The following is a 14,032-nucleotide window of genomic DNA, read 5'->3' as shown; positions in this document are numbered from 1 at the left end:
CTGTGAGGAAGTGTATTGATTAGCCTTATTACCCAAAGCATCCGTCTTGGGTACGGCAGAGGGAGATAGGAGGGGTGGGGAAATTAGCCGTACACCACCACTGTTGACGGACTGATTACTCTAGGGGCCCAAACGAGAACAAATGGACCCCACATGTCCGCACATACATGTGCGCTCACACATGTACCCACACGCAAATTGTCATTGAGGCCTACTTATATTTTTGTACTGATCTGACACAGTTTTACTTTTTAAAGAATGATTGTGTACAGTTTAAAACATGACACACAAACAGGATACAAAATTAACCTATTCTTCGTAATCTAAAATATACACATTTATTTATTTATTTATTTATTTATTTATTTATTTATTTATTTATTTATGTAGATTTTTGCCGCTCACATCTTTTCCTTCCTGTCACAAATCTTCCCGTACTGTTAGTGCAACTATCTCAATTGAATTTGCTTGTCATTTTTTACTAGGCCACATTCTACCAGTGTGTGCATGATTTACTTTATTCATTTCCGTCCATTAATCTGTATGCCTCTCCACGCTACCCTTCAATTTAGGTGTTAATCACATTTCGCTGTAATGATCTATCTTTCCGGAGCTTATTGATGAAACCACCTCAATTACTTAGCTCAATATTTCCAACATTAGTTGGCCTTAGAAGTGTTGCACGCAGTCATTTATCTGCATGGGTTTTTAAGAGGTATAAAATCGGCTGCAAAGTGCATTCATATTTTATTCTATTCAGACGTTGCTTAGCTGATGGGTTGCCGGTAATTCACCCCCCTTAAGTAGGTATAATAGCCTGATGAGCACAGACGTTCCTGATAGGAAAGTGGTCTCTATGGAAGGGCTTGCTGAGCAATAAACAATTCAATAACCAGTTTTACTGTCAAGCAGCTATGAAATATTGTGCTTGTTTTCTTACACAGAGACAAAAATGATGATAAAATGCTTTTTCTGATACTTTTGGGGATTTTTTCACCGATTCTGCATTATCACTTCTTGTTTGTGGCTGATGGGGGGAAATTACTTTTGTGAAGTGCTGACTTGCGTGATACTCGATATGTTTGGGTCACCATTGGGGTGACCATCTTGGTACTGTAAAGATGAGGTCATTTTATTTTGCTGTTTCACATTTTTCTTCTCAGTGGCCCAAACAGCAGCACATAGAGCGTTATCACCAACAAACTACAGAAACGGATTCCTTCTTTCAAAATGTATTGAATAAATAATACTGGTCGCTGAAATAAAATGTTCACCACTATGAATGATATTTTGATGTGTGTTTATTGTCCACTTAACAGAGGAAGACAATAATTTCTAAATGTTTTCTAGTGGCATTATTCTTGGTTAAGATAAGCTCCTGCTTTATTAAGGCTCCCCAGTCGGAGGAAGACGGTTGTTGCTATGTTAGAGAGATCAATCAATAGCCATCTTCCCGTCACCTTACTGTAAGCATGCTAAAGTATTTATGAATTAATTGACTTGCTTTATCCGAATGTAAAAAGCCTATCACCACATTGTAAACTGTGGTGTGCTGGTCAATTATGTTTTTAACAATGCTTTGTAATGTACTGAGATAAATTGCGTAAAGTTTGAAAACCTTGATTTCCCACCAATGGTGGTCAAGCAAAAAAAATATCTGCTCAAATTACCTCAAAGTAATCTCGGGGGACTCATTTGTAATTAACTGTTAAAGAATTTGGATTTTTCAAATTATGCTAATTCCTACTACTGATTACTTTTCTTTTAATATGTTGTGTTCGGGGCAACCACTCCACTTTCTTTCTTATGACATCACATCCACATTTGCCTTGGAAGACACTTCACCCTTGGGTGGTATTCAAAAAGGCGAGGGGGAAACCTAACTTTTTAAAATGGGAAACATGTTGGACAAGCCTCTTCCCCTATTATGGTCAAGTGACTGTGGGAGGAGACCTAGCTGTGTAACTAACCACCTTGACATAATATTGTGGTTTGACCAGAACTTATGATGGTGATGTTGGATAAGAAGAAAGAGATGCTGGCTGATGGAGGTTTGCCTACAAGCTGAAAGTTCTCCGTGGCTTTTTTGGAAATACAAGATGAATGTGAACATGTCTCCTCATTTGCTGTGAATGGAAATGTGTCATTAAGTGAAATATACAGATTCCGTTTGCAAGCCGTGTGCGTGTGTGTGCTTGTTCATGTCTGTGTGAAAGGGGGGGGGGGGGGGGGGGGGGATTCTGCTTTGGCACTTAACCACTGAGTTCACCACCTTCCAGCTGTGATATTAACTCTTCTCTTTTAGGTGAGACCACACGTGAAGACCTTTAACTCCTGAAAAGTGAAACCAAGAGTATATTTAGGGGAAAAAAAAAACCTCTCCTGACTGTGACTTTTCTTGCAGAGATTGATGATCCCTCATGTCAAGACCAGTAAAAAGTACACAAGGGCGGAGTAACATGAAATACCTTAATTATTGCTTCATTTTCTTGCAGCATTTTTGGTACAAGTGGATGAGAATACTGTATGGACTTTGACTGGAGTCCTCATACCCAATTCCCCAGACCAACTTAAAAGTACGGGTGAGTGGAGTGAGTGTACAGGGCCCCCTCCATGTGCATTGACCCTGGAGTTGCATCTCTCAGGTCTCCCCGAATTACTCATTCTCTGTCTGTGTTTTTAACAACACTCATTTTCTCGCGCAAGGGATATAGAGTTCATTTTCACTAGACGAGTTGTCGGCCTTTTCTCAATTGAAGATGCTGATAATAATAATGATGATAATAATCAAAGTCAAAGTCTCAAAGAAATCGAAATTACGTTCCCACTATCCCACGGTGACAAGACATAGTACACAATATACATACAATTAAACAACACAAAAAAATAAAAACAAGAAGGCACAAACAATGAATAAATAAGAGTGATGAATAAATAATAAATAAACAAATAACACAATAAATAAGAGGAGCAAAAATGGAGCAAGTGTGCATACAGCAGACAGTCAGAATATAGCGCAAAAGTACAGGACGCTACGCAGATGGGGGAAGAGAGTTCAGGATCCTAACAGCCTGGAGACTGAAGCTGTTGGTGATTCTGGTGGCGCGGGAGTAATAATAATAATAATAATAATAAAGTTCACACTGAATGTGACGCGTTTGTATATGTTATTGATAACCCATGTGAATGTAAAGTGAGCATTTGCGTGCTTGTGCACTTGACAACATTATCTGCATCCTCTGTGGGCTAGGCCACATTTCCGTCAGGACATTTCCAAAATAACTGACCCATCCCCCTTTCCCTCCTCACACCCTGCATACTCACACACTTGTTGCTTCCTTTTAAACAGAGCAGCGCATCGATCAAGTCCTGGTCTGGGTTTTTAATCTCTTCCTGAGATAGCCAGGAGGAACCTGAGCGGAAGAACATGCAAATCGTATTGAAAGCATTATTTTATCTTGTCCACGTTGACGTATGCAGAGTCACACAGACTCATGTTAGAAATGCACACAACAAGATCCGTTTGGTGAAAATGTTAGGAACTGTTAGAATTATTTACATATACATACAGAGACACATAATCGAGAAATACACACATCTTCAATATACGTATGCACAACATATGAAGAAAACAAATGCTTAAAAAAAGCAGTTGCTGCTTTGATCAAAGACACGTGGGACAAAAAAATGTCTCTTTCAAGAAACCAGATCCAGTTCCTAAGTAATAAACATTTGTTTTGAATAATCCGGTCCCTTGTTGGTCATGAAGAGCCAGCTTCCTGTCCAACCTAAATGAGCAACTTCCACCCCCTATTGTCTAAATGAATGTATTTTTATAACATGATTGGATAAATCTGTATATGTTTCCTGAGAGAAGCATATATATAGAGAAACACTTGAAGTGCAAACCTACATTAAAGTCCCTGTGGAGGCTAATAGTTTGAACCATATCAACAGACCATTTCCTCTTGCCAGTATTCCGAATAATTTCCTATTGTCTGTCTGGTTATATTGTTCGAGTAGCGCAACAAAGTTCTTCACTTACCTGCGTGAAAAACACATTTTACCTTAGCTACCTTTAACTGATGATATATTGTTTGTTTTGTCTTTCATGGGGACCAAAAACTAGAAAAAACTATTTTAACAATGTTTAACGGTACAAAATAATGGTCTACTTGCAGTTCTTTCTAAATATGCTTTGTGCGGTTTAATTCTCTGCATCGAGTCCAGCTAGACTATTTCTGCTTCAGTGTTCGCACCCACAACGGCACAAACGTCATTTTTTACACGTCTTTTCTACATGTACTGAAACTGTGGCCCAAATTTTTGAATGTATTTGCTTGAAGTGTTATTTTCCAAATACAGAGATGGTTTTTTTCTGTTTTGTATCTATGTGCAAATTCAACAGGCATATAATGTAAATAAAACATAATTACTTTGGATAGGCCCGTCAAAAATCAGAAGACTGAGGAATCAAATTAATTTAATTACTGAGTGTGTGCTGGTTTATAAATATAAAAATATTTACTTCACATGTGCGTTTTGGCCCAAAATGGCCGAATGTTCAGAATGTCTCCAACATCATGGTTACAGCAAAACATCAAAACATAAGCAGATGTTTTACTGGCTTGAATCTAAACAGGGAAATGTGTTTTACATGTTAATACTGAACTTGCCTGATTTATGTCTTTCACTTAGCACACACAATAAACACATGATGACATGCCAAAGCCTGCCATGAGGGTTGATCTATCTCATAATTAGGAGAGAAGTTTTTTTTTTTAAAAGTCCTCATCACAAGTCCTACAGCTCCCAGCTATAAGAAGCACCAGGCTGGGCTCGTTTTTCTTGACCCACAAGCCTGTTCAGATATTTCCTGAGGAAAACACACCACCTCAGGCTAGACCGGCCCGCTTGCTGCTGAGGCAGCAGCAGTTTGAGCCCGCTATCCACCACAGTCTCACTCGCTCCCTTTTATTTCCTTCTTCCGCTTCTTGTTCCTCCTATGTCGCACTCAGATTAAGCCACAGTCACCTATTTTTTACTTTGCAACCATTCTTCTCTAATAGGATTTGATACTATTACACTAGGCATTAGAAGCTAATCAAATCAATAAAACTTACTCTTAACATGTTTGAGGGAGACCATAATTAATTGTACAAGTCATGGGAAACTACAGCATATTCGGGTCTGTTTGAACAGGTGTCTTTGTAACATGGGAGCATGCCATAACCATAAAGTGATGGCTGAAGAAAATTGGTAATAAGTCTTTAATTCCTGAAATTGTATTTAATACGTTCAGATTGCCTAAATGTAATAGGATATTGACTGAAACCTTTCGTGCCAATGTTTTTCAAACCGTAAAATGGTTTGCTCCAACATTAAATCATGCTCACTAGGTCAACTGGAAACCAGATCGTCTGTACATGTATAAATTCACGTGTGAATGGTTGTTTATCCATATTTTTGCTCCTGTGGCTCTGATAAAGTAGATGAGTAGATTAACAGATAACATCTAAATATTATTTCCAAGCCATGAAGGCAAATGCCACTTAGGTTAAACAAGCATATGGGATTGAGAGATGCATAAGAAGTCAAGTTAATAAATGAATGCTAAAAGTGTCGGCATAATAACATAATGTCAAATAAACATCGTCTGATCATTTAGTAATTTTTTATTTGACATCGTTATTGTATGACCTAGCACTTTGCCATCCTGTGATTCCCTTGCTACAGCACGAGACTTGACTTTGTCTGTTGACCCTAATGACTCCTTCCAAAAGATTGCAAAGATGATTGAAGAACCACATTGTTTAAGGGTTGATAGTCCACCATCTCCACACATAGGGGCCAAATCACAAATATGCCATTTAGGTGTTATTTTAACACAAACAAATTGAATTTGTGGCATGAGAAATGAAAGTGCATTTTATAAATTTGCCCTATTAATCATTTTGTAATTTTGAAATGGCAAGCGATTTCATTTTGGATCAAAACTATTCAGGTCCTGATTGACCCAGGACCGCTTCTCTTGTTGAGGCCAGAGAAAGTCAAGGCAAAAAGGCCCATTACATCCTGGGGTCTATCTCACTTGGCGTCAGGACCATCCCACTTAGCATGAAGGATGACTCTATCTGTCCCCTGTCTCATTTTGCCTGTCCGAACGCCCCAATGGCCTGAGACCACCTGCTCATCGACTGCAGTGATTTGTCAAAACCTGATCCCAGAGATGATAATTGATTTAATTGGAGCTGATAAATGGCAGTCCTTCATAGAGTATGGATCATAAGTTGGTGACAGTCTGGGGGATAATGAGGAAAGTTTATGGGTCAAAAGCCAACATGATCTTGCTGTGGGATGGCAAAGCTGTTTGTGAGGTCTATGCTAGGTATTTTCTTAAATTGCTTCTGCAGGGCAAATGGCAAATGATGAATTGAAAAGTGCAGTTCAACTCCAGCTAGCCTTGAAGTTACAGGTGTGTGTATGTGTGTGTGTGTGTGTGTGTATGTGTATATATATATATATATATATATATATATATATATATATATATATATATATATATATATATATATATATATATACTGAACACATATATATGCATACATACATACATACGTACATACATACACACACACACACACACACACACACACACACACGTTTGTGTGGATGTGGATGTGAGGGCTGATGGGGGGACACGAAAGGAAAGGAAAGGACGCGAAAGGAAAGACAAGAACAAAAAACACTTTGAGAAGAAGAAGGAAAAAGAAGGTGAAGGGGGTGAAGAGAGGAAAAGATTGCCGGGCCAAAAGCACACGGGGGCCAAATAGGCGAGCTGAAGAACAAGAGCAAATGACTCTAGGAAGTTAGTGGTGAAGCTGAAGAAAGAAACGGTGAGTTTGTAGGGTGTGGGCTGCCAGGATCCGATTCCCACATTCTTCCTATCACCACACCTAAGTCCTTAATTGTGTGACCACAGACAAAGTAGTGCAGAGACCGCAGCACTCCTGTTGGCCGACGTTTGGCTGCCGAAAACCTCGCTGTTTAAATTGGTTGGTGATCCTGTCTGCATGCGAGTGGGCTTTTTGGAGCGAGCAAGAGGGAAGAAAGGAATGAAAAATAAAACCAGGCAAAGACAGGAGAAACAAATGGGAGAAAATCCTTTTCGGAATTTGAGCTTGGCGAGGGCAACTGAGAAAATAAATATGTACAAAGTTTCCTCAAATCAAATTACCACCACACCATCAGTATGTCAAATGTTTGAGAAGGAGAGTGGCGCCTAACATTTCAATTATATCTTGTTAACATATACTTGAATGTAGTTTATCTTCCCCACTTGGTCAGATACTGCAGCCAAGGGATGAATGAAGTTTGCACATAAACACAATGTGGGTATCTACTTACAGCTGGTGAAACGGTAATAAGCAGTGCAAGAATTGCCCTTTACAGTCACGCTTTGAACATGTTTTTTTACATATGCAATGGATATCAGAGTGAGGAAACTATGTCGAAGGGTTAGTATATCAGGGGACAAAATGATAAGCCAAACACTTATGCATATAGGCTAGCTTGGATTTTGTCATCAAAATGAAAGCACCGTTCATTGAGAAATAAGGAAATTGTTGGGAAAATCTACACAACACATTGTCAGTCAATACCATAGGCACTCATCCCTAAGGGGACAACCAAAGCAAAACATTGCACAAGACTCATTTTATAATTAATATATTTTATAATTCAGTAAAATATGGAAAGGCCAATGGAAGCATGAGAGGTGGCAGTGGTCAGGTAACTCGATCATTTTGCCCTTTTTCCACACACACAGCAGACATTTTCAGCACTCCTAATTTCCCACAAGAAACATAACAATGAAAGGGTTCAAGTATAATCACATGGGCCCTCACCTTTAAAACAAACAAACACTTGAAACTGGCGGTTGCTGCTGAAACACTACTTCATTACACACCCATGTATTAAAAAAGACGCTACAAATGTTGAGAAAGTGCAGGGCAGCAGAAAGGCTGGGTGTTGTGAAGTGTGTGTCGACGGGTGAAAGTAGGGGGCGGGGTGCTATCAAAGACATAGAAAACTCAGTGAGAACATTATTTTTCTGGAGGTCAACAGGCCTCAAAGCCCCAACACTGCCCCCCCCCCCACTCCACCCACACTCCCGAGTCCACTCGACACGCCATCCCTGATCAATAAACCTCTATTTTCTCCCCCACACAAGGTTTCCCATTCAATACAGCTGCCACTGGCTTTAAAAACATAGAAGCATGATCCATTTATTATTGGCTCTTACTATGATCTATCTCCTCACACCACCGCCGCCACCACCTCTTTATGTTGCTGCCTATTGGGGAATGGAGTTGGGTGGGGGTTCTTTTTGTCTAATGCACACACTTTGTATTGACAGGCCTTCAGCGAATCAGTCGTCACACAGCGTGTGCGAATGCAGTATGGAACAAAATTAGATTCAGATGCTTCTTTGCCGGTTCTTCAAAACAACAGACACGCGATGTTTGTAAAACCGTCATGGTGGTGTTTTAATAGCAAAGTATAGTGACGACTTATTACAGAAAGTTTCTTTCGTGGGTGGCCAAACAGAACTCAGTCTATGAAGCATTCCTGAGAATTAAAACTTTGACACGCTGTTTTTTTTCTTTTTCTTGGTTTTGATAGGAAAAATAAGTGCCAAGACACATGTTCAGAAATGCAAGAACCTTAGCATGATTCAAGTAAAGTACTTTTGAGTATGTAGGAAATAATCTACGAGGTGTCTGCGTGTTGAAAGGCAACACTGAGTGACAGCATGGCTTTTGTATTTGCACAAGGTTTGCATTTATGCACATTTCTCTCATTCGCTCTATATTACACCATATGGCATTCCCACAATTTAGCATGTATATGGTCTTTGCCAAACCAAAGCTGGCTCACCCTTTTCTCAGGAGGACAAAGCTGTCAGCCTTCTGGCCGACTTGACCTGACCGCTTTGGAGGTCCTCACTGTGGCACACTTCCTGCCAATTTTTAATAGCCACACACAACCTCAGAACGTGAGGTGCACTGCTCAATTTAAAAAAAAAAAAAAAAACTGTTAATGACAAATGGCCAACATAATAGCCTACAGGATCTTGAACTGATGTAAGCTTTGTGGGTCATACCTTCAAATATGAGAAAAATACCTCATGTCACCATTATTGTGATCAAGATAATCATGACCATAAGAATTATCCTAGCACTCTGTTTGAGCAGCAGTTATAGATTTGTCTTCTTCATTTTCTTCTTCAAGGTTTGTCTTCATTTTGCTGTATTTTTGTAGTTATTACAAAAAGTAGAAGTTATCACAAAGACACCCTCGCGACTTAGGTGTCAGCTTAAAACTTGCTTACAATAGGATGTTTTGGCATATCAGCGGAAATACGTTGAAGGCACCCATTTTGTCATCATGATAAATTGGACCGGCTGACAGATCACTTCTCACCGCTACTCTCTTTTTTTTCTCTTTTGCTCTATTTCGTTGCTCTCGCTGATCTTTCCTCCAAAACAATTAGTTTCCCTATAAGTGGGAATCTTGGAGCCATATTCAAATCGTGTGACAGATGTGACTCCAACACCAACTAAAATGCCTTAAAACGTTCCTACCACCCCAAGTCCCACTGCCACCGAGACGAGGTTGAAGAGTCGTTTATATCTGCTTGGAAATCAATAGAGGGCAACTCGTATATAAAACCACACATCCTGTTTGTAAGGCACTTTAGTCGGATTGTTCCTTTAAAATTAAGCTATGAAAATTCCTGCTAAGTACTTGCAAGCAGGCATTGACAGGAATGTCCGTATAGACGCCAAAGAGAGAATACTCTCAAACATTTATACATATCTGGATTTCGTACTGGATGTTTATTTACTTACTGCATGAACCACACGTGTAAAATTTGGCACTGTGGGCCTGAAGGAGGAACAGCTGGGAGTCATTTTCACCCTGGACGATTATACCTCCTGCCTCGTGTCAGAGAGCTTGAGGTTTGTCGTGACGGAGTTCACAGGTGTAACAACGTCGCCGCTCTTCTGCTCACCCGACATGCCACAAAACCAACTCGCACGTAGACCATCCCAGCCAAAAAATTAAGGCATATGGGTGGTCCAAAGACATATTATGTACATATTTGACCGACGCACCATATCATCTCTGTACAGTACGTGTGATGTTCTAGACATGATCTGGTTCTTGTCTCTCGAACATACACAGCAGGTGCTCACGTCTGCATCTACTGCTCTGAAAATATACAGAAGGATGTTTGGACTGTTTTTTAATCTACTGGATAGACTCAGTTTTATGTAACCTACCAATAATTTGAAAATATAGCAGGTAGACAACTCCATATATCATTCTATGTATTCATAAAGGATAAAGTATTGGTGGAACTCATCAAAAAATGCAATTAGTATAATGCTAAATAATGAACTTTGTATATCAAAGCTATATATTGCTTTTCAAATGAATGTTTTATATGTGAAACAGAAAGCGTGAAGAATTGAAATGAAGGTAAAACCACCTTCTCTAACCATTCCTTGTTGTCCCATTCAATGATTGACTGGTTGGCTGAATTACTGAATTTTTATGGCAGCCCAAAAGCCGCCCCGCCGACTGACTGACTGCCTGGATATCTAAATTATTCAATGCAGGAAGGACTCGTTCCAGATCAAATAAACTCCCATCTCAACTCTTCTTATGTAAAAACTTCTAGTTGTCAACTCATTGGTGAACTTACTTTCTCCATCCCTTGTGCCAGATGACTGTAGATTTTTTTTTTTTCCCAACGTGGGTTCTTCAGAGAAAGAGTGCAATTCATTTCAGGTGGCCTGAATGTACAAAGACAGTTTGTGAAGTCATCAATGTCAAAGTTGTGATACTGCAATAATAAAAAAAAAGTATTGAAAGTAACGTTTTACACAGAAAACACAGTTACATCTTTTGTGGCAATTTTCTTGCTGGAATTTAAAAAAGAACTATGATTAGAATACTTCAACTGGGGATTGGTAGTTTGCTTACCTCACTTGAAATCTTTCTGTTGATTGCTCAAGCATCAACAGATAACCCTCACTTCTTTACCCTTCTGGTGTTGAAAAGAAAATAAGGAAATACAGTAATTCCTTATTAACTATTCATTTTGGTATCTTCATTGTTTGATGCTTCACATTTTTTGCAACTTGAAAATTTAATTAATTATGCGGTGACAGTGCTTCTTGACAACCGGAATCATATACCATTGAATTAGAGGAACAATTCTCTCAGTGACCTATTCTCTCAGTGACCAAGCGTTATGGAATAGTAAATGTTTGGGATCTATGTCTACCCTCCATTAGTTCTTACTAGCACCACCACCCTATGCACCCCTACACTCATGATGAACAAGTGAATGGCACATCATCCACTAAAGCCTAAACACATCTCAAACAGCATTTCATCCAAAATGATACCTTTAGGCATTTTGAGAGAGCTCGGTAAACATATACACACAGGGGTAGAGATTTATCATGGAGGAACAATGAGCACCCCAACACCGTTGTCTTCTCAACCCATAAAGTAAGCCCTCTGTGCCTCTTCACCTGCCTGGTTTTATGGATCTCTGCGCAGCAATTAGGCTTTATTAGCCATTCTCTGCATGACACAGCACAATAGTAGATCTAAATGAATGGCAACACATTGATTAGAGGTGTTCACCTCTGGAAATTGGTCAACACCGGGGGAAGACGGGAGGTTAAACCTTTTCTAAAATATGTGACTTAAAGTATCATAAATATGCAGAATATTTTCCAAACCGTATTGTCCAGATTAATGTTCTCCACTTTTAATATGCTATGCTTTAATAGTCATAACAGCAGGATTTCTTTAATTACAGGTATGTACATTTTAAGGAAAGGGTATGCTGTCATTAGACTTTTTTTTTTTATTTAGATTTTTTTTCGTGCAAATCAATGGAAAACACTTTTGAGGTTGGGTAATAAATTAATTTGCCTTTGAAATGGTCACATATTGAGGTATGTGAAATTATATGTTGCCAGTAGCTTAAATATATTCTTTATGAAAAATAATCGCCTGTTACTTATATAGCAGTAATTTTCTGGATTTTCTTTACTTTCAATGCAGCCAATAAAAATGAGTATAGACTCTGGAAAACACAAATGAATAAAGTTGACATTATTTTGTTAAATCAATGTTTTCTCTATCTCATTAGCATGATAACAAATGATGCAGCCCATGTGTAAAAAAGGCGCTGGATTAAAAGCGGATGGGACAGTACATTGAGCATATTTTAGTGTGTGGGTGTTAGTCGTGTACTATTTATGTATAGGTGTGTGTTAGTGCGAAGGGTCAGCCAGAGGGGACACAATGTGTCTGTCACAAATGACCGCTCAGCCAACACAGACACTATTGGACCAGTCACCAGTAATTGTGTCACAGGCAGAGAAAGCAAATCAGTCCAATCCTTCTCGGACACTTTTTCACCTACCAGACTGTTACAGCCAACCGCACACTGACCTCAGTTGTTGTTGTGAGTGTGTGTGTGTGTGTGTCTGGCAGAAGACAAGAGCAGTCGACAACATACATACACAATCACCCAGGATCCACTTAGACAAACAGCAATGTGGATAGAGAAGAGGTTTTATAGTCAGGTGTGTGTGTGTTTGTGTGTGTGTGTTTCTTGTATAAGTGCACCCTTGTCATGAATGACCGCACACTCACCTGGTGTCTGAAACTGATTGTGGCCTTGCTGTATCCAAATCACCTAGCTTGTATAATGAATGTGAATGATGGGGTTAAAGGATAAATCCATTCAAAGATCATGTCGTATATCATAAGACTACAGTGCTTCCTCCATTATCATTCTATTTGAAAATTTGTGACGTAGTGTACACATAGATATCCACTTTACATAATCCTGACTTTAATATCTCCATCATTCCTTGTGTATTTAAATAAAAATAGAGCATGCAGGCATTCCAGACTGCTGAAAAAAATCCACTTTGTTCTAGTCCAAAATTTACAAAAACATTAAGTATGAGTTTAGTATTACTATACATTGAAGTCGATTAAAGGACACGGAAAATGTTTAGATAAAGTTTTGTTCACATTTCAGCATTTTGCAAATGTACATAAGGAAAATATGCAGAAGTGATAAAGACTGCTCAAATAATCCATGATTGTCTACTGTTAATTAGTTATCTTCATTTGTGTCACGGGTGAACCGTCAAATAAGCCCTGGAGTGGTTTCTGGTCAATCGGAACAAATGTAAAAAAAAACTCACATTCACACCTATAACTCAAGGAATTAAATTTACATGGAAGTTTAGGGGATGTGGAGAGGACCCCCCGGGTAAACCTACACAAGCAACCATGCAAACCCCACACAGGACTGCCAGTGTTGTGATTCAAACATGGAAACTCTATCGTGAGCCTGTGGTTAGTGCTAACCACAACCCCATCGTGCTTCCTAAGTAAAAACAAAACTTTTTTTTTTTTTAAATGACATCAAATGTCTTTATCTCTAAGAATGACTTCTTACATCAACACCAACCTTCCAGATTTGAGGAATTACTCCAACAGTTTCTCAGAGGTCAGAATGCATATCCTTGAGGGGCATCACCTGTTGGCAGGTGTCATAAAAAGGTAAGACAATGTTTCACGTGCTTAAATTTGCCGTGATGTAAGAAAAAATAAGTCGCATTAAATAGTATAACTTTAATAGAAAGCGCATTCAGTACCGAGAGAGCTTGGACATGCAAAAGTAACAATTACACCCTCTGGTCTTAAAGTGTCTGGAAAGAAGGAGACACATTAATTATCATTTGCAGCATGCCAGAACGTGTGTGGGTGCATATGTATGTCTGAGAGTGTGGACGGAGAAGTGGTTGGATTGCGTAAATCACAGCCACCGCAGCACATATTCCAGGACATTCTCAGAGAAAAATGTTTACGCTATGGAGAATTATATGTGTGTGACTACTTTCTCATACTGCTGCACTTT

The 14,032-nt window shown here is 39.1% G+C and overlaps 1 long non-coding RNA gene across 3 annotated transcripts in view; it reads right to left on the bottom strand.

Moving 5' to 3' along the window:
- LOC148388312 (uncharacterized) overlaps positions 1 to 14,032 on the bottom strand; it is a 28,271-nt gene that overhangs the window by 10,442 nt on the left and 3,797 nt on the right. For 2 of the 3 annotated variants that reach the window (XR_015862022.1, XR_015862021.1), the window contains exons 4-5: positions 10,775 to 10,865; positions 3,325 to 3,413 (exon numbers count right to left, since the gene is read on the bottom strand). This is a non-coding gene — a long non-coding RNA (uncharacterized LOC148388312). Of the gene's footprint in view, positions 1 to 1,316; positions 2,335 to 3,324; positions 3,414 to 10,774; positions 10,866 to 14,032 lie in introns of those variants that run through there. The other variant, XR_015862023.1, reaches the window with a different exon arrangement.

The sequence above is a fragment of the Syngnathus floridae genome, chromosome 13 (assembly GCF_059516105.1).
Source record: "Syngnathus floridae isolate MCC-2025c chromosome 13, RoL_Sflo_1.0, whole genome shotgun sequence".
Lineage (NCBI taxonomy): Eukaryota > Metazoa > Chordata > Actinopteri > Syngnathiformes > Syngnathidae > Syngnathus > Syngnathus floridae.
The sequence above is the reverse complement of the archived record's forward strand: the minus strand, read 5'-3'. Positions and strand labels throughout refer to the sequence as shown.